The sequence below is a fragment of the Watersipora subatra genome, unplaced genomic scaffold (assembly GCF_963576615.1).
Source record: "Watersipora subatra unplaced genomic scaffold, tzWatSuba1.1 SCAFFOLD_135, whole genome shotgun sequence".
Lineage (NCBI taxonomy): Eukaryota > Metazoa > Bryozoa > Gymnolaemata > Cheilostomatida > Watersiporidae > Watersipora > Watersipora subatra.
In genome coordinates, this window is record NW_027045387.1 from 100,808 (window position 1) to 123,782 (window position 22,975).

The 22,975-nt window shown below is 36.1% G+C and overlaps 1 pseudogene; it reads left to right on the forward strand.

Moving 5' to 3' along the window:
• Positions 1-4,913: 4,913 nt before the first annotated feature.
• LOC137410406 (E3 ubiquitin-protein ligase HECW1-like) lies at positions 4,914-8,879 on the forward strand (annotated as a pseudogene).
• Positions 8,880-22,975: the final 14,096 nt, after the last annotated feature.

A 22,975-nucleotide genomic window follows, 5' to 3' on the forward strand; every position in this document is an offset into this window, starting at 1 on the left:
ATTTCAACCAAACATGCTAGAAATGCTCCAATTGAGCTAATTAGCTTATTGTGAGAATATTACAAACGTCTGACAAAAGTGAAAAATGTAAATTTCCAATTTCAACCAAACATGCTAGAAATGCTCAAATTGCGCAAATAAGCCTATTTTAAGAATTTTACAAACGTCTGACAAAACTGAAAAATGTAAATTTCCAATTTCAACCAAACATGCTAGAAATGCTCAAATTGCGCAAATAAGCTTACTGTAAGAATTTTACAAACGTCTGACAAAACTGAAAAATATAAATTTCCATTTTCAACCAAACATGCTAGAAATGCTCCAATTGAGCTAATTAGCTTATTGAGAGAATATTGCAATTGTCTGACAAAAGTGAAAAATGTAAATTTCCAATTTCAACTAAACATGCTAGAAATGCTCCAACTGAGCTAATTAGTTTATTGTGAGAATATTATAAACGTCTGACAAAACTGAAAAATGTAAATTTCCAATTTCAACCAAACATGCTAGAAATGCTCAAATTGCGCAAATAAGCATATTGTAAGAATTTTACAAACGTCTGACAAAAGTGAAAAATGTAAATTTCCAATTTCAACCAAACATGCTAGAAATGCTCCAATTGAGCTAATTAGCTTATTGTGAGAATATTACAAACGTCTGACAAAACTGAAAAATGTAAATTTCCAATTTCAACCAAACATGCTAGAAATGCTCCAATTGAGCTAATTAGCTTATTGTGAGAATATTGCAATTGTCTGACAAAAGTGAAAAATGTAAATTTCCAATTTCAACCAAACATGCTAGAAATGCTCAAATTCGCAAATAAGCCTACTGTAAGAATTTTACAAACGTCTGACAAAACTGAAAAATGTAAATTTCCAATTTCAACCAAACATGCTAGAAATGCTCCAATTGAGCTAATTAGCTTATTGTGAGAATATTGCAATTGTCTGACAAAAGTGAAAAATGTAAATTTCCAATTTCAACCAAACATGCTAGAAATGCTCAAATTCGCAAATAAGCCTACTGTAAGAATTTTACAAACGTCTGACAAAACTGAAAAATGTAAATTTCCAATTTCAACCAAACATGCTAGAAATGCTCCAATTGAGCTAATTAGCTTATTGAGAGAATATTGCAATTGTCTGACAAAAGTGAAAAATGTAAATTTCCAATTTCAACCAAACATGCTAGAAATGCTCCAATTGAGCTAATTAGCTTATTGTGAGAATATTGCAAATGTCTGACAGAAGTGAAAAATGCAAATTTCCAATTTCAACCAAACATGCTAGAAATGCTCCAATTGAGCTAATTAGCTTATTGTGAGAATATTACAAACGTCTGACAAAACTGAAAAATGAAAATTTCCAATTTCAACCAAACATGCTAGAAATGCTCCAATTGAGCTAATTAGCTTATTGTGAGAATATTGCAATTGTCTGACAAAAGTGAAAAATGTAAATTTCCAATTTCAACCAAACATGCTAGAAATGCTCCAATTGAGCTAATTAGCTTATTGTGAGAATATTACAAACGTCTGACAAAAGTGAAAAATGTAAATTTCCAATTTCAACCAAACATGCTAGAAATGCTCCAATTGAGCTAATTAGCTTATTGTGAGAATATTACAAACGTCTGACATAAGGGAAAAATGTAAATTTCCAATTTTAACCAAACATGCTAGAAATGCTCCAATTGAGCTAATTAGCTTATTGTGAGAATATTGCAATTGTCTGACAAAAGTGAAAAATGTAAATTTCCAATTTCAACCAAACATGCTAGAAATGCTCCAATTGAGCTAATTAGCTTATTGTGCGAATATTACAAACGTCTGACAAAAGTGAAAAATGTCAATTTCTAATTTCAACCAAACATGCTAGAAATGCTCCAATTGAGCTAATTAGCTTATTGTGAGAATATTACAAACGTCTGACAAAAGTGAAAAATGTAAATTTCCAATTTCAACCAAACATGCTAGAAATGCTCCAATTGAGCTAATTAGCTTATTGTGAGAATATTGCAAATGTCTGACAAAAGTGAAAAATGCAGATTTCCAATTTCAACCAAACATGCTAGAAATGCTCCAATTGAGCTAATTAGCTTATTGTGAGAATATTACAAACGTCTGACAAAAGTGAAAAATGTAAATTTCCAATTTCAACCAAACATGCTAGAAATGCTCAAATTGCGCAAATAAGCCTATTGTAAGAATTTTACAAACGTCTGACAAAACTGAAAAATGTAAATTTCCAATTTCAACCAAACATGCTAGAAATGCTCCAATTGAGCTAATTAGCTTATTGAGAGAATATTGCAATTGTCTGACAAAAGTGAAAAATGTAAATTTCCAATTTCAACCAAACATGCTAGAAATGCTCCAATTGAGCTAATTAGCTTATTGTGAGAATATTACAAACGTCTGACAAAAGTGAAAAATGTAAATTTCCAATTTCAACCAAACATGCTAGAAATGCTCAAATTGCGCAAATAAGCCTATTTTAAGAATTTTACAAACGTCTGACAAAACTGAAAAATGTAAATTTCCAATTTCAACCAAACATGCTAGAAATGCTCAAATTGCGCAAATAAGCTTACTGTAAGAATTTTACAAACGTCTGACAAAACTGAAAAATATAAATTTCCATTTTCAACCAAACATGCTAGAAATGCTCCAATTGAGCTAATTAGCTTATTGAGAGAATATTGCAATTGTCTGACAAAAGTGAAAAATGTAAATTTCCAATTTCAACTAAACATGCTAGAAATGCTCCAACTGAGCTAATTAGTTTATTGTGAGAATATTATAAACGTCTGACAAAACTGAAAAATGTAAATTTCCAATTTCAACCAAACATGCTAGAAATGCTCAAATTGCGCAAATAAGCATATTGTAAGAATTTTACAAACGTCTGACAAAACTGAAAAATGTAAATTTCCAATTTCAACCAAACATGCTAGAAATGCTCCAATTGAGCCAATTAGCTTATTGAGAGAATATTGCAATTGTCTGACAAAAGTGAAAAATGTAAATTTCCAATTTCAACCAAACATGCTAGAAATGCTCCAATTGAGCTAATTAGCTTATTGTGAGAATATTGCAATTGTCTGACAAAAGTGAAAAATGTAAATTTCCAATTTCAACCAAACATGCTAGAAATGCTCCAATTGAGCTAATTAGCTTATTGTGAGAATATTACAAACGTCTGACAAAACTGAAAAATGTAAATTTCCAATTTCAACCAAACATGCTAGAAATGCTCCAATTGAGCTAATTAGCTTATTGTGAGTATATTGCAATTGTCTGACAAAAGTGAAAAATGTAAATTTCCAATTTCAACCAAACATGCTAGAAATGCTCAAATTCGCAAATAAGCCTACTGTAAGAATTTTACAAACGTCTGACAAAACTGAAAAATGTAAATTTCCAATTTCAACCAAACATGCTAGAAATGCTCCAATTGAGCTAATTAGCTTATTGTGAGAATATTGCAATTGTCTGACAAAAGTGAAAAATGTAAATTTCCAATTTCAACCAAACATGCTAGAAATGCTCAAATTCGCAAATAAGCCTACTGTAAGAATTTTACAAACGTCTGACAAAACTGAAAAATGTAAATTTCCAATTTCAACCAAACATGCTAGAAATGCTCCAATTGAGCTAATTAGCTTATTGAGAGAATATTGCAATTTTCTGACAAAAGTGAAAAATGTAAATTTCCAATTTCAACCAAACATGCTAGAAATGCTCCAATTGAGCTAATTAGCTTATTGTGAGAATATTACAAACGTCTGCCAAAAGTGAAAAATGTAAAATTCCAATTTCAACCAAACATGCTAGAAATGCTCAAATTGCGCAAATAAGCCTACTGTAAGAATTTTACAAACGTCTGACAAAACTGAAAAATGTAAATTTCCAATTTCAACCAAACATGCTAGAAATGCTCCAATTGCGAAAATAAGCTTACTGTAAAAATTTTACAAACGTCTGACAAAACTGAAAAATGTAAATTTCCAATTTCAACCAAACATGCTAGAAATGCTCCAATTGAGCTAATTAGCTTATTGAGAGAATATTGCAATTGTCTGACAAAAGTGAAAAATGTAAATTTCCAATTTCTACTAAACATGCTAGAAATGCTCCAATTGAGCTAATTAGTTTATTGTGAGAATATTACAAACGTCTGACAAAACTGAAAAATGTAAATTTTCAATTTCAACCAAACATGCTAGAAATGCTCCAATTGAGCTAGTTAGCTTATTGTGAGAATATTACAAACGTCTGACAACACTGAAAAATGTAAATTTCCAATTTCAACCAAACATGCTAGAAATGCTCCAATTGAGCTAATTAGCTTATTGCTAGAATTTAACAAACGTCTGACAACACTGAAAAATGTAAATTTCCAATTTCAACCAAACATGCTAGAAATGCTCCAATTGAGCTAATTAGCTTATTGTGAGAATAGTACAAACGTCTGACAAAACTGAAAAATGTAAATTTCCAATTTCAACCAAACATGCTAGAAATGCTCCAATTGAGCTAATTAGCTTATTGTGAGAATATTACAAACGTCTGACAAAACTGAAAAATGTAAGTTTCCAATTTCAACCAAACATGCTAGAAATGCTCCAATTGAGCTAATTAGCTTATCGTGAGAATATTGCAATTGTCTGACAAAAGTGAAAAATGTAAATTTCCAATTTCAACCAAACATGCTAGAAATGCTCCATTTGAGCTAATTAGCTTATTGTGAGAATATTACAAACGTCTTACAAAACTGAAAAATGTAATTTTCCAATTTCAACCAAACATGCTAGAAATGCTCCAATTGAGCTAATTAGCTTATTGTGGTTGATGTTGCTGGTTGGAAAGAGGTTACAGAAACTTGAGCTTTTGCTATTATGTTTCCTGAATGCTTATCTGTAGGTCATAGTCATGTTTTCTGTAACAGGGTGTTTTAAAATTGTCTTTGTCGAGTACCTAGCAATGTATCTAAATTTAAAGGACCAAGCTATGAAGGTTATTGCAGCCTGAGTATTTAGGAATTGATGTCAGCAACCTTCCACTCATGATAAAATGCATCTAACATTTATCCACAGTTAAACTGGCATATCCTCTGTTATATTTAGATCAAGCTCATCCTGGAAAATGACTTGACTACAGGAATCGTGGCGTGAGTGGCAGCAAAAAAGGAGATCTTGTCTGGCCTTTTAATAGAATAGCCTCCGTATTCACAGAACGTATGTTCATATTCAGTCCGCTTCCTACTCCTATGCTTTCTTCAAACTTTTGCACAATCTGACACAATTGTTTTAAAAATACAGATAGATCTTTAGCATAACATGAATAAAATATTTATCTTTATGTACACAAATTAATTTTTTAATATTACGTAGATTTCTTTTACATTATACCACTAGATTACATAGATACTAAGTATTTTACTCCGTTCGTGTTATATCTTTTAGCTGAAACAAGAATATGTTTTCGGTATTACCATGGTAACACTGGAAATCTGAGAGCTGTTACAGAGCCAATTCTAGTCAGGAATTCTTTGGCCTCTTCTTCTGGTGTAAGAGATAAGTTTTCTGTTTACATTAACCTATTGTTGAGATCTCACTATAGCGATAAGAGGATGTACCCAGCACCTTCAAGGTTGCTACATACAATTTTGTTGTAGAGTGGTCTATGGGGTCAGACATCCATGGACAGTGAGGCAGAAATAGTGCATCTAGCAATCGAAGGTAGGCTAACTGTTGCTAAGCTGTCTGCTTGCTTACATGTAGTGTCATAATGTTACTCACGTGTCAAGTCGTTGTGGTCACTTTCTGACTGCTGTCATTGGACTGTTTGTTTATCAGGTGTTGTTCTTCAGCATTTAAAATGTTTTCACTAACGTAGTGATAACATGTTTGAAGGCATAAAATACACCTTGTCAAGATCATGCATAATCTCTAAGATCCATTGTATGCAGACATTGAGGCTACTCATGTGAGAAAGGGCATGTTCTTCAATCCTGACCCTTATGTAAAAATACGAGTAGAGCTAGGACAGGATAGGTCTCAACCTGCTCTCTCTTACCACTACAAGGATTTTAGGACATCTGTTTGCGACAATACAACTGAGCCAAGGTGGCACAATGAGGTACATTCTTGTAGTACATGTATTTGAAATAGACTATTACTGTTAGAAATATAAATTTCTCTTCAAATTGGATTACAGTCAAATAGCATTTGAATACTGTCCAACTCCGTAGAGCATTTAAAAAAAATGATGATATTCAAATGAATATACCGTAATACCTTTATTTGAATGCTATGTCGCTCTATTTTTCAACAATTCCACTACAGTTGCATTTTATTAGAAGTGATGTTCAAATAGACGGTTACGTTGTATTTTTCAACCCTTTTATATTGGCTTCTATTAGAGGTGGCGTTTAAATCAATGTGGTGTTATAATATAGGTTTTACCATAGTTTCCTAAATGACAACTCCATCTAGCTCAATAGAGCATTTAGAAACATTAATTAACTTAAATGTAGCTTTACAGTTGACAGTCCCATGCAACATAGTAGAGGATTTCAAAACATCTCTCTAACCTGCTTCTAAAGTTGCAGTGATTTTCCGATAACTGATTCGATGATGGAGCAGGTGGGCTATCCAATGTTGGTTCAGCAAGAAATTCAAAATAATGAGTATATGCTGACTGCAGTGTCAGTTAGCATTAAGTTACTAGTTACTACTGCTAACACTTTACTTGTCTTTTTGATATTCCACTTTACTGCGCTGCCATCAGACACTCTTTTTATGAAAGTAAAGGATCGATTCACCACTGCTCGCCCCACTCTTCTCCGGTTCTTAGGTCAACTATCTCTTCCTATGAAGCAAGTTATAGAGAAGGCTAAACTCGGGTAAGATTTGTAGTCCCGTTTGTCACACTGCCCTTTGCTGTTGGTAACCTTAATAGGCACTTTGAAAGTTATTGTGGGTTGTTTCCGCTGAATATATTTTGAAATTGAGCATATATTAAATATAATGAATTCTCGTGACAGCATTTTATTATGCAAATAATTCGGTCTAAACATGTTTATACATTTTAGTTTATGGCAGTAGTAGGTTCACTAAAAATGCTTGCCAAATTGAATACAACTAGTATGTAACATGGCTGGAGTACACAATGTTTTACCAAATTATTATATTAAAACAATGCTTCTGTGAACTTGTTAAACAATTTACTGCAATTGTCCTGAGAAATCTATCGGCATCATCCATCAGTTTTGGTCAGAGAGTGTCTTGTATAATTTTTTTATAGCGTAAGGATTTAATTTTTGAAACAGAATATGCATAAAGGCTGAATATGCGTTTCTTTTCAATGTCTGTGATGCTCATCATAAAAGAGAGAACCGGAATTTTTCATTCAATATTCTTGTGTTTTCTTTTTTGCCTCCAGACTTGCAAGCCATCTGCTTTCCTAAAATGACTATCCACTAGTTTTTACTAAACTGAAAAACTCTGGTTTACACTGGTTATAATATAATGCATAGCATTATATACATGATATAGCATTATGTACATGATATAGCACGAAAGCGCACATGGTATAAATTGTCAAATGGTACAAATTCGGCTATTAATTGGAACACATGAATAGTATCTTGCTAATCTACATAGAATGTTAGTCACTATTCAAAATTACTGCCTCAAGGATCTTATCCTGATGTGTAGACCAGAGCAAGCCAGTCATCTGTATGGCTGATTTTTTTACTTACAAGAGACTTCCAGGAGATCTTTACTGATCATTGATGCAAGCATAACTAGTTTCTAGCATCGTGTGGGGTTATTACACGTTGACTTTCAAGTCTTCTCAGTCATGAAAAGAAGGAGCAACATCCAAATATGCTAGTTGTAGCGTAAAGCTAGTACAGTTCATCTCATGTCATGTTGGCGGTACAGTTGATGAGCAGTCGGACTTATAGTTTGTCCGTTCAGATAACCACAATTGTAGTAAATATTTGAATTGCATTCAGTGTATGAATTCCATTCACCAGGCAACTAGAGAATCCCTTTTGATTCCTTAGCAAACAGACAAAGGTTAGTAAAGGTTTACGAGAGCAACCTTTCCTAGGCCATCTTTTTACCATCTGTAGTACATTGAGTCTTCAGGTGATATCGTGGTAAGTCATTTGATGAACTGCTTTCCTGTTTGTTCCAGGCTGACTGTTAGCTGTCAATTAATTGGTCGAACGCCACATGACCACATCTGTGGTACATTGATGTTTAAACCGACAATCATTCCTTATGATGGTAAGCAACGTAATCTGGCAGGTTTTTGTCTACTTGAAAGGTGTGTTAATTATTATCTGGTAGAGTTTGGTGTTTACTTGAATGTTATGTTAATTGTTATCTGGTAGTGTGGTGTTTACTTGAATGTTATGTTAATGATTATCTGGTAGATTTTGGTGTTTACTTGAGTGTTATGTTAATTATTATGTGGTAGTTTGGTGCTTACTTGAGTTTTAAGTTACTTATTATCGGGTAAAGTTAGGTGTTTATTTGAATTCTGTGTTAATAATAAATTATAATGAAATAAGAAGTGGAAGCTAATAAGTTACTTCATTTTGTCCGTAGATATTACAGCACAGAATACATATTCATTTATTGTCAATGTAATAACAGCATGGAGAGGAAACATCATATTGGGGCAGTAGAATATTTTAAAGTAGAGTTTCTTTTGCGTTCTTTCTGGGTTTCAATGCCTTGGAAACTTCAATAATATACTCTGCAGTATAATTGGACTTTAAAGTTTATAGAACGGCTTAATTCTGCAGATACTGATAACTATTTATATGCACTGTAGCGAGCAGGCATTCAATGGATAGGAACCATCTTGGAGAAACACGCGTAGGCTGCTGCGCCATCACAGACAGTGCAGTAGAGAACGCTGTAGATAGATCTTCTGCCGATATTCTCTCCGATTCCTCTGGGAACAGTGATGTTGAACTTACTGACACGGCTGAAACTCCAGCAATGCGGTGAGCATGAGCAACTTTGTCAGCCTGACCTCCTTATCTACTTGGAATGTTTAAGATCATCGTAATTCAGCAAAAAGAATGAAGTAGCTTGGCGATGTAATTACAGTTGCAAATAGTTAATGTGATTGTTTCTATTTGCATCAGTTTACTGGACATTTAATCTTTTTCGAAATTTTTTTAAAGCACTAGTGCAATAAAATGACTATTAAAATACATGACTACGGACATTGCATTAAATCATGTTTGTGAATGCAAGTAAAATTTTATAGGGTGAGCTCCAGCAAATCTATCTATGACAGCTACAAGTTCACACACACAGTAAATAGTATTTATAGTAAATAGCTACTATCAGTTTTAGTAGCTTTTAGCTCTCTGTATGACAGGCCTTAACTCACTCTGTATGACAGGCCTTAACTCATTCTGTATGACAGGCCTTAACTCACTCTGTATGACAGGCCTTAACTTACTCTGTATGACAGCCCTTAACTTACTCTGTATGACAGGCTTTAACTTACTCTGTATGACAGGCTTTAACTTACTCTGTATGACAGGCTTTAACTTACTCTGTATGACCGGCCTTAACTTACTCTGTATGGCAGGCTTTAACTTACTCTGTATGACAGGCTTTAACTTACTCTGTATGACAGGCTTTAACCTACTCTGTATGACAGGCTTTAACTCACTCTGTATGACCGGTCTTAACTTACTCTGTATGACAGGCTTTAACTTACTCTGTATGACAGGCTTTAACTTACTCTGTATGACAGGCTTTAACTTACTCTGTATGACAGGCTTTAACTTACTCTGTATGACAGGCTTTAACTCACTCTGTATGACAGGCCTTAACTTACTCTGTATGACAGGCCTTAACTTACTCTGTACGACAGCCCTTAACTTGCTCCGTATGACAGGCCTTAACTTACTCCGTATGACAGGCTTTAACTTACTCTGTATGACAGGCTTTAACTTACTCTGTATGACAGGCTTTAACTTACTCTGTATGACAGGCTTTAACTTACTCTGTATGACAGGCTTTAACTCACTCTGTATGACCGGCCTTAACTTACTCTGTATGACAGGCTTTAACTTACTCTGTATGACAGGCTTTAACTTACTCTGTATGACAGGCTTTAACTCACTCTGTATGACCGGCCTTAACTTACTCTGTATGACAGGCTTTAACTTACTTTGTATGACAGGCTTTAACTTACTCTGTATGACAGCCCTTAACTTGCTCCGTATGACAGGCCTTAACTTACACCGTATGACGGGCTTTAACTCACTCTGTATGACCGGCCTTAACTTACTCTGTATGACAGGCTTTAACTTACTCTGTATGACAGGCTTTAACTTACTCTGTATGACAGCCCTTAACTTACTCCGTATGACAGGCCTTAACTTACTCCGTATGACAGGCTTTAACTTACTCTGTATGACAGGCCTTAACTTGCTCCGTATGACCGGCCTTAATCTACTTTTTCTGCCTGCGGAGATCTAGAACGGTATAGCAGTGGCACTAGTGGTGATAGTTCTGTGCAAACACTTCCTACTGAAATGGATAACAATTCCGTTTCTTCAATACCTCAGGTAATACTGACCTTTATTGATTTATTGAACAGGCATTTATTATTAATTTCAATAACTCTGCACGCATTGTTCAGTCATTGTTAAGTGTCAGTAAGATGCGAATGGATATTTGAATAAATTACAAAGACAATTTGAATCAATGTCGTTGTTTATTTGGCAAAACACAGTTTTGTTAACCTAATAATTATATTACATGTTTTATATAGTATGCTTTTAAGTTGTTGTTGTTAAGGCAGAAAAAAACTAGCTGGATTCTGTAAAGTCTGACCTTTTTTAACCAATCAATTTATTCTCTTTCCAAACCAACAGTAAAACTTACACAACAAAATTTCCTTAAAAACGCTAATAATAACAACTAATGATAATAAAAAATCTAACAAGAATGTCATGGCCTTCGCCTGGTAAAGGCTAATTCGCACTCGTCCATTTATTTGTCAATGTGACGCGTTATTTCGTGTGTCTAGCCACAACAGCCTCAACTCTTACACATTTTGACACATTTTTTAAATGTAAGTCAGTGGCTGTCATTTGTTGCTTTTCTTCTTAACGCCACAAAAAACGTAGCGTTCATGTATCTTTTGTAATTAACTTGAAACTTTCAGAGCTACAAACTATTTGATACATTTTACATGATTAACTTATGTTTTAGCTCTGTCACAACTGCTAGTTACATTTTTCTTAGTCAAATAGTATTTGAACATTGTGCTTTACCAACTTATGTAAACTTTGTTGAACGCAAATAATATTGAAAGTTAGCCTATCTATAAATTATTTATCTGTAATTTTTAAAAAAGAATTGAATTCTATGTTAGAGTATTAAATGAGGTGTCTCTAGACTATTGTTCACTTGGGGGCAAAATCTGAGTTTTTCAGAAGTATTAAAGACCACCAACTAAGGTGAAATCTACAGTTTGTTAACAGTAATGGTATACAACTTGTTAAGTAAGTTATTGCCATAATAAGTCTATGCCATAATAAGCTAAGGCGGGTAAGGTATATCATGTAACAATTAATTCGATAATGTTTTGCTAGACTAACACAAGGAATAGCAGCTCGCTAGAAGCAGTAAGCGTAGTGTGCAAGTCTAGATTACTTTCATTGATCGCTTACTAGCATCATATTTCAAAATATTTTATTAGAAAGTCTAGATATCTTTTATCATTTGAGATTCTCTGTACCGTTTTAGGTGATCTGACTGCCAGGATGTTTCAAGATTAAAATTAACATAACTTGATAAATTTGATCGCATTTAAAATGCTCAGAAGAAAATCACTTTTTCAAAAATGACGTCAATAGTCGCACTTCATGTTTGTCCCTCTCGTTGTGACATTGGCTGTTCATTCAATCTGCAGTGTTACACATCTCTATATATAGTGACATATGTTTTATTTTGTATTTGCTCAGGATTGTTTAAATAAAACTTCAAGTATAGTCCCAGATACGTACACTGCTATAGATATTTCAAATGATTTAAAGATATTTTGGTTAGAATTTGTCCCATTGTTTTCCTCTAAATGCTGTGTAAACATATGAGTACCCAATGCTGGTGTGAACGTATGATTACCCAATGCTGGTGTGAACGTATACATATCACATATAAAAAATATGCACGACTATTAATGCCATTTTGAGGAAATCTGGGTGCGTTTTTTCTTTCTGAGCATTTGAACTGCGATCAAGTTTTTTCGCCTTTAAATATCTTTAAACATCCTGAAAGTCAGATCACTTGAGACAGTAAATGAAATCTCAAGATAGAACAGTATCCTCACATTGTAATAAAATCTTTAAAAACTTGACATGAACCTTTAATGTGAAGCCTCCATTGAGTCTAACAAATGCTACATATCATAGTTGTGAGAGCTTTTTGTTTCACAGCTAACAAAAATTCATCTAAATCGAACTAAATGCAGCACAAAATAGAATGTTCAAACTACTGAAATTTACCTATTAAGATGCTTGATGTGGAGGCTTTGTTTGAAAAGAAAGTCCTGGCTTGCCCTGATGTTACACCAGACCAGTTAGCATAGCCTATAAACATTAAACTATTGATGAATATCTTGAGCTATATTTTTCAATAATTGGCCGTAGAGATAAATGCATTCCACATGCTGATGAGGCTACGCAACTTGGTTGTAACGTAACATTTTGTACCTTAATCAAGTGAAAAAACTACCATATTTTTTCTGCAGTCGTAAGGAGTATTCAATTGGAATAAAATGCCACCCATGTGCCATATACATGTACACATACCCACAACGTGTAGGGAATCTGAAAGCGCCCTAGAAGTGATAGCAGTTTGTTTTTTTTCCTAAAAAGTCGGAAGTTATGAACCTGACACTCATTGACCAGTACTCTCTTCAGTGCTCACTGTGTGTAGTCATAGCAAGAGGAATAAGATCGCCAAGAAATATCTCAAACATGAAATTTGACTGTTGCTGACAGTGTGTATTGCCAATTCGTTTCAGGTGGCGGTTAATCTCAGTGAATCACCTCCTCACACTGTTGAAAATCGAGGAAAAATACAGATTGAAGCAGTCGAGTCTACACCACATGCGCTGTCATCTGTTGATTCTGATGAGTTAGACATTACTCGGTCTTTCTCAGATCCGTTTGCTATTTACCAGTTAGAGGAGGGGGATGTTGACATCCAAACAGCCAGGAGTGTCCAAGGATGTCATGATCAGGATGATATAAATGGAGGGGTTACTCTAGACAATTCTGATACTATAGCCTCTGAAGATTTTTCTAGCCTAGCTAGGGATGTAGCTATTCCTCAGTTAACCTCATCAAATTATGCAGAGGGGAGCTCACCATCAAACGTTCTCACTTCTAGGGATAATACTGACTCTGTTGTGAAAGCTAGCGACACTAATCAGGCAGAGTCTAACAGCTCATGCACAGCAAGTGCCGATGCTTATGCAATGAGGGACAAAGCACGTAATACCCAGAAAGTTTCTGAATCTGAAACCACGCAGGCTCAAGTAAAAAGCTGTGATGACCTTGCAATAGATATGCAATATGCTGAGAATACACATGGTAGTGAGGAGATGAAAGGCCGAGGTGTGTATGGAAAAGATGGAAATGATGTAACCATCAGCAAAAAAAATAATCTGAAGTTTTGCATGTTTATTAGTTTTTACTTTTATGAACACTTTCATTATTTACCTCCAGACTTTCCTCTGCTTTCACTTTCACCAGAAAACATAAGTAATGTAGCTTGAAAGCACAAATAAATCCAATCATTTTTTTTAGAAAAAGTGAAAGATGAATCATCAGTGTCATCAAACAGCACTGATGGCACTCTCATTACTAGTTCATTGGAGAATCCTTCCGTTCCAAGGCACTCCATACTGAGAGCGTGTGGTGATATTAAAAATGGTAAATAGTAAATATGGAAATATTCTTTGTGAAATATTCAATGTTAACGACTCCAACATCCAAAATATATTATAAAAATACATTTATACCCATGATACACACATCTTTAATGATCATATATCATTGTACATGATCTGCACATCTGCAACAATTATGTAATAACATATTATTGCCAATACCGGAAACTGTCTTAAAACAATATATTGTTTTTGTATTATACACATAAACAAGTAGTATTAATTTTAGTGTTTCTATAGATTATCTTGGTATGTATCTTGGTATGTAAATATAGGATTTAAACGCACTGTAAATATTCATGGCGTGGTTTCACAATTCAACTGTAGTATAAAAGAGCCAACAGAGTTATATAATGATAATATTTATTGATCACATGACTTTCCTTCTGGAATGTTCCTTATTTAACAGAACTACTGTATATAAAGGATTGTAGAACATAATAAAAGTGAACTCTATGCATGTAAGAAAAGTGACTAATATTATTACTAGCTCAGTTTTTTTCATATATTCCTATGAATAAAGAGTAAGTAATATATTATTTACCTCAACTATAAGTCTACCATTAAACTGTGTTGTTGAAGTTCTTACTACATCTCTCACTCTCTTGTCTATATGTTGCAGTATAACTTTGACATGGTACTTGCTTGTTCAAATGTTAGCCAAGATTTGCTCTATATATCATCAGCACCTGACTACTAGATATTTAGACCCTCAATAGCTCGGGTAAAGAAAACAGGCTATCAATAGCTGAACAGGCTGAACAATTTTGCTATTCAAACATACGAATGGGTTGCTAATCAACTAAAAAAGAGTCACTGGGTCAGCATAAGTTATTAACAATGACTCAGGTTAGAGCTGAACTGCTGCCGACATCACACAGCTGACCAGGATCTTTGCATGCTGACTGCTGTAAAGAATTTTGAATTACATAAAAAAATATTATGTTTAATCTTTGACCTTGACATCAGACTAGGTGTAGCAGCTGATAGGGTAACTGTCAGCGGCTTTATAAAGGAAGGCAAGTATTTAAACCTGTGAGCAGCTTGCATGGCCCTACACTTAGACTGAGTTTTTCCATACCATGTGAGAGTAATGCATGAGGAGTATTCCCACTGCCCCTCTTTGCTCTGGCGTCAGAAATTCAGCATATTTATAGATTACCATGTAACTACAATTTATCAGGATTTAACTATTCAACATACTCTGAGCTGAGACTTTAATATAAATAAAATGAATGAAATAAATAAGTAAAATGACTTACATTAATATTCAAGAATATGGTGAAAACTTTATACATAATTTATCTGATAAAACAATAATACAGCATGCACAAGAAATATAACAAAATAAAATATACCATAAGACGGTATAGTATTTAGCTATTAGCTAAAACCTCTGGCTCCAGAGAGTACCAGAATTAGTGAATGGACACAAATGGTAACAGTTACTGGAGATGATATAAATATTATAACTAAAAATAAAATGGTAACTAGGTGCACTTTATGATTTCATACACTCACCTTGAAATTTCTTTATAAAAGGAGTAGATGACTCCATCAGGATGCTGTATCGTTATAAAAACAAAAACGTTACTTATTTAGTTATTAATGTTTTGCTAGCCTCAAAAAGGGCACGGCTAGAGCCTGTTGCAATGAGTCAGTGCTTGAATACTATTAATTGATAGGAAAACCCAAAGTGACATAAAATTATTTCTACTGTTTTAGTTACTAACAGCTGGTTTTCATTCACTGCTACAAGAAAAATGTGGTGACCCAACTATTCTCCTACTGTGTCTGGCATGTGTTCATACATTCGACCTTGTCATGTTCAGCTGCGGTTCACATGCAGAAATTCATAAACTGCCATATGTTCCTTTAAATATTAGATGTTTACCAAAATGATTGAATTTCAATATCAATTTGAATAGCTACCAATTTCAATGTATTGAATAATTCTGGAAACCTAGTCAACAGATCTTACCAATGAGCTCCAGAGTTAGTCACTTGGATTCAGGAGGAGATCACACCGACTAACTTGTTACCTTATTAATAACTAGGGCTCTGGCAGTCTAGTAAGCTATGAGAGATCATCATGTGTGCCAATAAAATACAAACAATTACTCTACCATCTATACTCAATAATTCTAAACTAATGGAAGGTGAACAAGAAGCACACATGGTATTGATGCAGAACGCTGCGAGTTCATATCCTGCGTGATATAATCTTTTTTCAAATGTAACCCTGCGCTTTTATACAGACAGACATGGTTCTTATTATAGTAAATATTACAAGTAATACCCATCAGTCACATTGTTGTTGATAAATTTGATGATGCTTCATGTATATAGAAACCCTTGTTGAGTAGCAAGAACAGCCCGTATTGTAAGCACTCACCTCTATTATATGCTCTGGTTAATAAGTATTTGCTTTGCTATTGTTACCTGCTTATCTTTGCCAAAACTTAGAAAATCAACTAGCTTTAAAATAATGTTTACATTACGAGCCTGCAGAAAGCATGTGCTCCTAAAGCCTGCTTCCCATATCGGCTGCGAGACTCCGGCGGTAATAATGTGCAGCAAATCGTTTGCGACGCTAGGCTCCGGTGGCTTCTGTTCACATAAAGCTGCATCGCTAATAACCGAATAAAGAATGTTCGCTCGCTATGCTGTTTCAATAATGCTGACCTTTACCTGTACAGTGCACTTTGAGAAGGTTTTGCCTGCGGCTCTCGCAAAATTTGAATAGCTCTAAACTCTTGCGTTGACTGCCGGCAACTACCGGCGGTACCCGGCGTGTAGGTTCACAATTCATCTCTGATAGCCTGCAGTGCTGTTGCCGGTGCTGTTGCCGGTGCTTTGCGGCATATATTGGAACCGGGCTTAATAGATATTGATATCCCACCAAATGTTGGGGTCAACATATTTATATTGGTTATAAGACCTATAAAAAATAATGCAGCATAAATGATTTGAACTCGTGATTGTCAGCCCGCAAGACCAACCCACCAATTACTGCGTAACCCAATTGCCTTCCATGTGTTAGAACTATTGTGCATATGCTTATTATCTGCCCTTTTATTTGACACTCCTGTCATGCTCTCAAACCAAACTAGACTGCCGAGGTACCACTAGCTTTTGTTATAATGAAAGTGTGTATGTCCATCTATCTGAAGTCACAGTTAGAAGTTGGGATAAAATATTGCTTCATACTGGATTCACACTTGTGACACTCAGTTTAGTAGTCAAACACTCTAACACCTGCACTAATCAAACAACCTGAGTACCTCATCACTCATCATCAACATCATCGCACACTCCAATGGAGACATCTACAAGATCAACAGGTCCACCGACTCTTTATTTTGACAGTCAAGGCTCCTAGCTGTATGAAGTGCAGGCCACAGGGCTGAGAAAAACATAAACTGAACATAATTGAAACTAAAATAAACTGGCAGATTCAACAGTGATGTATGATTGGGTGCAAAATAATTTTGCATCACGTTGTTCTTCTAAAAGCACACGTAAAAGTATAGAGGCAATTTCATGGCAGGTCTAAACCTCATGGGCTTACATAGAGCAAAACCATTCATCCTGTCTACTGGTGTCAATACTGTTGTAAACGTAAAAATAAAGCGAGATATTCTAAAGAACAAACTCTATGAAAGGAGTGGTGGCCATGAAAAAGACCGTGGAGGAATAACTCCGAAGAGTTGTCTTATTTGGATGCTATCGGTCCCATGGACGTCAGGCTCATCAAGGCGCCCTGGACACCCGGCGCAGAAAAACATGGTGAACTGATCAAAGGGAAAAGGTGACGTAGCCAATATATATATATATAGAGAAGAGACTTCTGGGATAGTGGTTGACCTAGAAAAGATAACAGACGCCATTTATTAAGGCTTTTACGCAGTGAACAATCTTCTATAATTTATTTCTTACCGTTCACTCATTGGAAGACATTTTTTATGTTCATGGTTACATGTCAAAATATTCTAAGTTTCTGTTATAATTAATTGTTAGTGGTTTAAGATTACTTAAACAATATTGTTTCCGTTTTTGTTCTACGTTTTCTCGAGATAAGATTTTGTAATTAGCCCTTTTCGTTATCGAAATATGTCTTAATGTTTTTTTACACTTACTGTTCGCTACCCAGTATATGTAGAATTTCCTGGGCTTTTTGTTAGTGTTTTTATTGTTATGCTATAATGGCTCATTGTCTAGGGATAATTTTTTATTGTTCTGTATGTGAAAATTCTTAGAAACTCGGCAGTCAGCAAGACGATATGATTGGTCGGTTTGAACGATAACCGTCAATCTCTAGGCCAATCGCTTATGTAATATAAATACTGCCACTAATTTTTAGGCAGTTCAGCTTGGGTGTGACTCTTGAATTGGATGCATGATTAGTATTACTATAATAAAGTCGTTATTGTTGGAGAAATATCGTTTATAATCGGCACTAACAGCAAGCTCACACAAAATGACTACAAATAAATAGGATAATTAAATAATTATCCTTACAAGAGTTGTGTTCTCTCCTGTTGGTTTCAACAGGTTACGGCGTTGGTTTCAGCGCACTCTGTTGGTTTCAGCAGAACGGAAGCGAGTTGGGTTCAGCTCCCTCCTGTTGGTTTCAGCAGGTTGTACAGTCAGCAGCGTTGGGTTCAGCGCACTCTGTTGGGTTCAGCAGAGCATAAATGAGTTGGTTTCAGCTCCCTCCTGTTGGATTCAGCAGGTTGTAGCGTTGGTTAAAGCGCAGAGATCTAGAGCTAGGGGTTGTCCCCACCCTACTCTTGCGAGTTTTCTTCACTGGTGGCAGCGGTGGGATAATAGTGAAGCAATTCTCTCAAACCCTTTTAAATTCAAACATGGTGCGCAAGAGTAGAAGTAAGGACGGCCCATATGATTTATGCACTAATATGATGGAAAGAGGGCACATACCTGCAAAAGTAGCCATGCTGCCTATTCCTGCTCCTTCATTTGATGGCACAAGTGATGTGGAAGAGTTTTTGCATTGTTTTGAAGCAGTGGCAAAACATAATCAGTGGAGTGAAGAAGAATGTAGGCTACGGTTAACATTGGCATTGAAAGGCCCAGCTACCAGAGGTGTTGGTGGCAATACCTATGAAAAAGTTTGCCATAAACTTAAGGCACAATATGGGCTCAGGACAGACACAGCTAGCGCCATATTAAAATCTATGAAATTAAAGCCAAAGGACAACATATATCATTATGCTGAAAAGGTACAGAAGTTAGTTCAAAAGGCTTTCCTCGAGCTAGATAGCTATCAGCATGACCAGCAAGCCAAGCGTGAGTTGATTGCAGCAATTCGGCCTAATTCACAGCTGGCCTGGACACTACGCTTATCTCCTCCCAGCACCATGACTGATGCTGTAGAAACTAATCAGAAGTATCAGGATATGGTAGAATATGATACAAATGTCCACCGAGTAGAGCTAGAAGATGTCCAACAATTAAAATAAGAACTGACAGAGCAAATGCAAATGAGTCAAACAGCTTTGCTCAAACATTTTGCAGAAATGCAGAGTAAGTTTATGCAGCAGATGTTGGACACGCAAAAGCAAATGGCGGCATCACAGCAAGCAATGATGACACAGCTAACATCGACGACAATGAGAAGCCAACAGCCTCAGAGAGAAGTTCGATGCTACAACTGCAATGGCAGAGGCCAAGTTGCTCGTTACTGTGATAAGCCAAAGCCATCGGGAAACGACCAAGTTCAGGCAAACTAATGCTCGTACTGCCTGAACTTTGTGATGTGGGCAAACTTAGGATACAGGCATGTTGGCTCACCAGTGCATACTACATTCCTGTACGGATTCACCAACAAAGATTTGTCATGTTACTTGACAGTGGTTGTACAAAGTCCGTACTTCCGAAGAAATTGCTGGAGACATTGCTTAGCTCATGTTACTCGAAGTTGTTACCTGTGCGAGGTAGCGGGATATTGGCAAATGGGCAGCAGATTTTGCTTGAAGGCATGACGAATTTAAAATTTCGACTGAGACCGATACAACTGCAACATCAGTTTGTAGTATCTGATGTGGACAATCACATTCTGCTAGGGTTAGACTTCTTGGAGGATCAAGAATGTCAGATGGATTTCCGTCATTCGCAGCTACGTTGTAAGGGCACTGAAGTTGCCTGCTGCGCCGAGGACGGAGAACCCCTTTCGGTGAATGTGCAGGTCAAAAGGAACATAGTTGTTTCGCCAAATACTGAATGCTTATTGTTGGCGAGGCTTAGTCGAAAGTGGACGTCAGGGCCAGCTTGCATTAAAACTTTACACAAGGTTTTGGGCTTTAAGGTTGTCACATCGCTGTGTGAACCTACAGAGCAAGAGGTCAATATTCGTGTGATGAACACAAGCAATAAACTTATTCATCTACCTTCTGGAAGAAAGGTAGCCGTCTGTATGCCTGTGGAAAGACAAGAACAGTTTCAGAAGGACTGCAATAGAACTAAATGCCCCAAACACTTCAATGAACATTTACCCAGTTGGGCGCAATCTCTGCCAGAAATGGAACCAAAGCAAGTCAACACACCGCTGATAAAGCATCAGAAAATGTTCAGCTCCAGCAAAGGTGATGTTGGTGGCCACCAAGTAGTAAAACATTAAGTCTCGGTTATGAAAGATAGACCGCTTATTAATCAGCTAGCATATCGGCTGGGGCCGATACAGAAAGCTGAGGTTGAAAAGCCAGTAGAGGAGTTAAAGCCGCACAATTTGTATAAAGGAGGTACAAGGCTCTATCTACAAAAGTGGAGAATCCAAGATGATATGAAAGATGAACCCACCACCTTTTCTGTCGGAACCAAAGCTTCATTGAAATCATTCTTCACGGAGAAAGGATGCAGTACTAAACTTAAACCAAGAGATGCTAATCTCTGCACCATCAGCAAGTATCTGACAAACCAGAAATTTAAAATGGAGTGCAAGGGGGGAAACCCTATTCAATATGAAAGTGATATTAGACTAAGCACCACCAGAATATGCAGAAAAAACTGCCTAAGCCAACGGATCGCCCTCCTGATTCAGAGGTGATGGAGCAACCCGTCCCTCTGCTCCAGGATCACACAGAGATATCCAAGCTGGGGGATCACACTATTCCGCCAACCCAGCCTACTAATTTATGTCAGCACCTACCGGACTACCGCTTAGATGTCTGCCATAGAAGTAATGCCATTCTGGGACAGAATGAAGTTTTAGGGGAGGATAGTGTTGTAAACGTAAAAATAAAGCGAGATATTCTAAAGAACAAACTCTATGAAAGGAGTGGTGGCCATGAAAAAGACCGTGGAGGAATAACTCCGAAGAGTTGTCTTATTTGGATGCTATCGGTCCCATGGACGTCAGGCTCATCAAGGCGCTCTGGACACCCGGCGCAGAAAAACATGGTGAACTGATCAAAGGGAAAAGGTGACGTAGCCAATATATATATAGAGAAGAGACTTCTGGGATAGTGAATGACCTAGAAAAGATAACAGACGCCATTTATTAAGGCTTTTACGCAGTGAACAATCTTCTATAATTTATTTCTTACCGTTCACTCATTGGAAGACATTTTTTATGTTCATGGTTACATGTCAAAATATTCTAAGTTTCTGTTATAATTAATTGTTAGTGGTTTAAGATTACTTAAACAATATTGTTTCCGTTTTTGTTCTACGTTTTCTCGAGATAAGATTTTGTAATTAGCCCTTTTCGTTATCGAAATATGTCTTAATGTTTTTTTACACTTACTGTTCGCTACCCAGTATATGTAGAATTTCCTGGGCTTTTTGTTAGTGTTTAGATTGTTATGCTATAATGGCTCATTGTCTAGGGATAATTTTTTATTGTTCTGTATGTGAAAATTCTTAGAAACTCGGCAGTCAGCAAGACGATATGATTGGTCGGTTTGAACGATAACCGTCAATCTCTAGGCCAATCGCTTATGTAATATAAATACTGCCACTAATTTTTAGGCAGTTCAGCTTGGGTGTGACTCTTGAATTGGATGCATGATTAGTATTACTATAATAAAGTCGTTATTGTTGGAGAAATATCGTTTATAATCGGCACTAACAGCAAGCTCACAAAAAATGACTACAAATAAATAGGATAATTAAATAATTATCCTTACAAGAGTTGTGTTCTCTCCTGTTGGTTTCAACAGGTTACGGCGTTGGTTTCAGCGCACTCTGTTGGTTTCAGCAGAACGGAAGCGAGTTGGGTTCAGCTCCCTCCTGTTGGTTTCAGCAGGTTGTACAGTCAGCAGCGTTAGGTTCAGCGCACTCTGTTGGGTTCAGCAGAGCATAAATGAGTTGGTTTCAGCTCCCTCCTGTTGGATTCAGCAGGTTGTAGCGTTGGTTAAAGCGCAGAGATCTAGAGCTAGGGGTTGTCCCCACCCTACTCTTGCGAGTTTTCTTCAATACGGGACTGTTGGCATGTAATGCTTATCAATCAACATCTGCTGTTAGCCCTGTCACTATCTCGGTCTATGCATTTATCATGCCTTCCAATGGTCAAGTATAATTGCAGTGGCTCAAAACCTGGTCAGTTTCTGGGTCGTTTTGTAGAGGTGGAGCTTAATCCGGAAATGCAAATGTTTTGTCGGCACTAAGCAACAAGGTTTTAAGCAAGTGCCAATGTTTAGTCGGTTAGAAATTGAGTCTGTAATCTTATTATTTTTTTGTACCAAAATAAAGCATAAACATCGTTTTAGACAAATCTTTAATTAAAAATATGAGATCTTTCATCAAACTAGCATAACGTATTCACATAGTTGTTTATCGTAGTTTTGTCGTGTTAAGACGAAATAGTAACATGCTCACGAAACGGAAAAAAATCTTCTCAAAAATACATCATTAATTATTCTGTATTCGTTTATACAGTGTGTATGAAAAATGTCTTACATACGTTGTAATATGATTGCACTTACATGTATGTAACGTGGT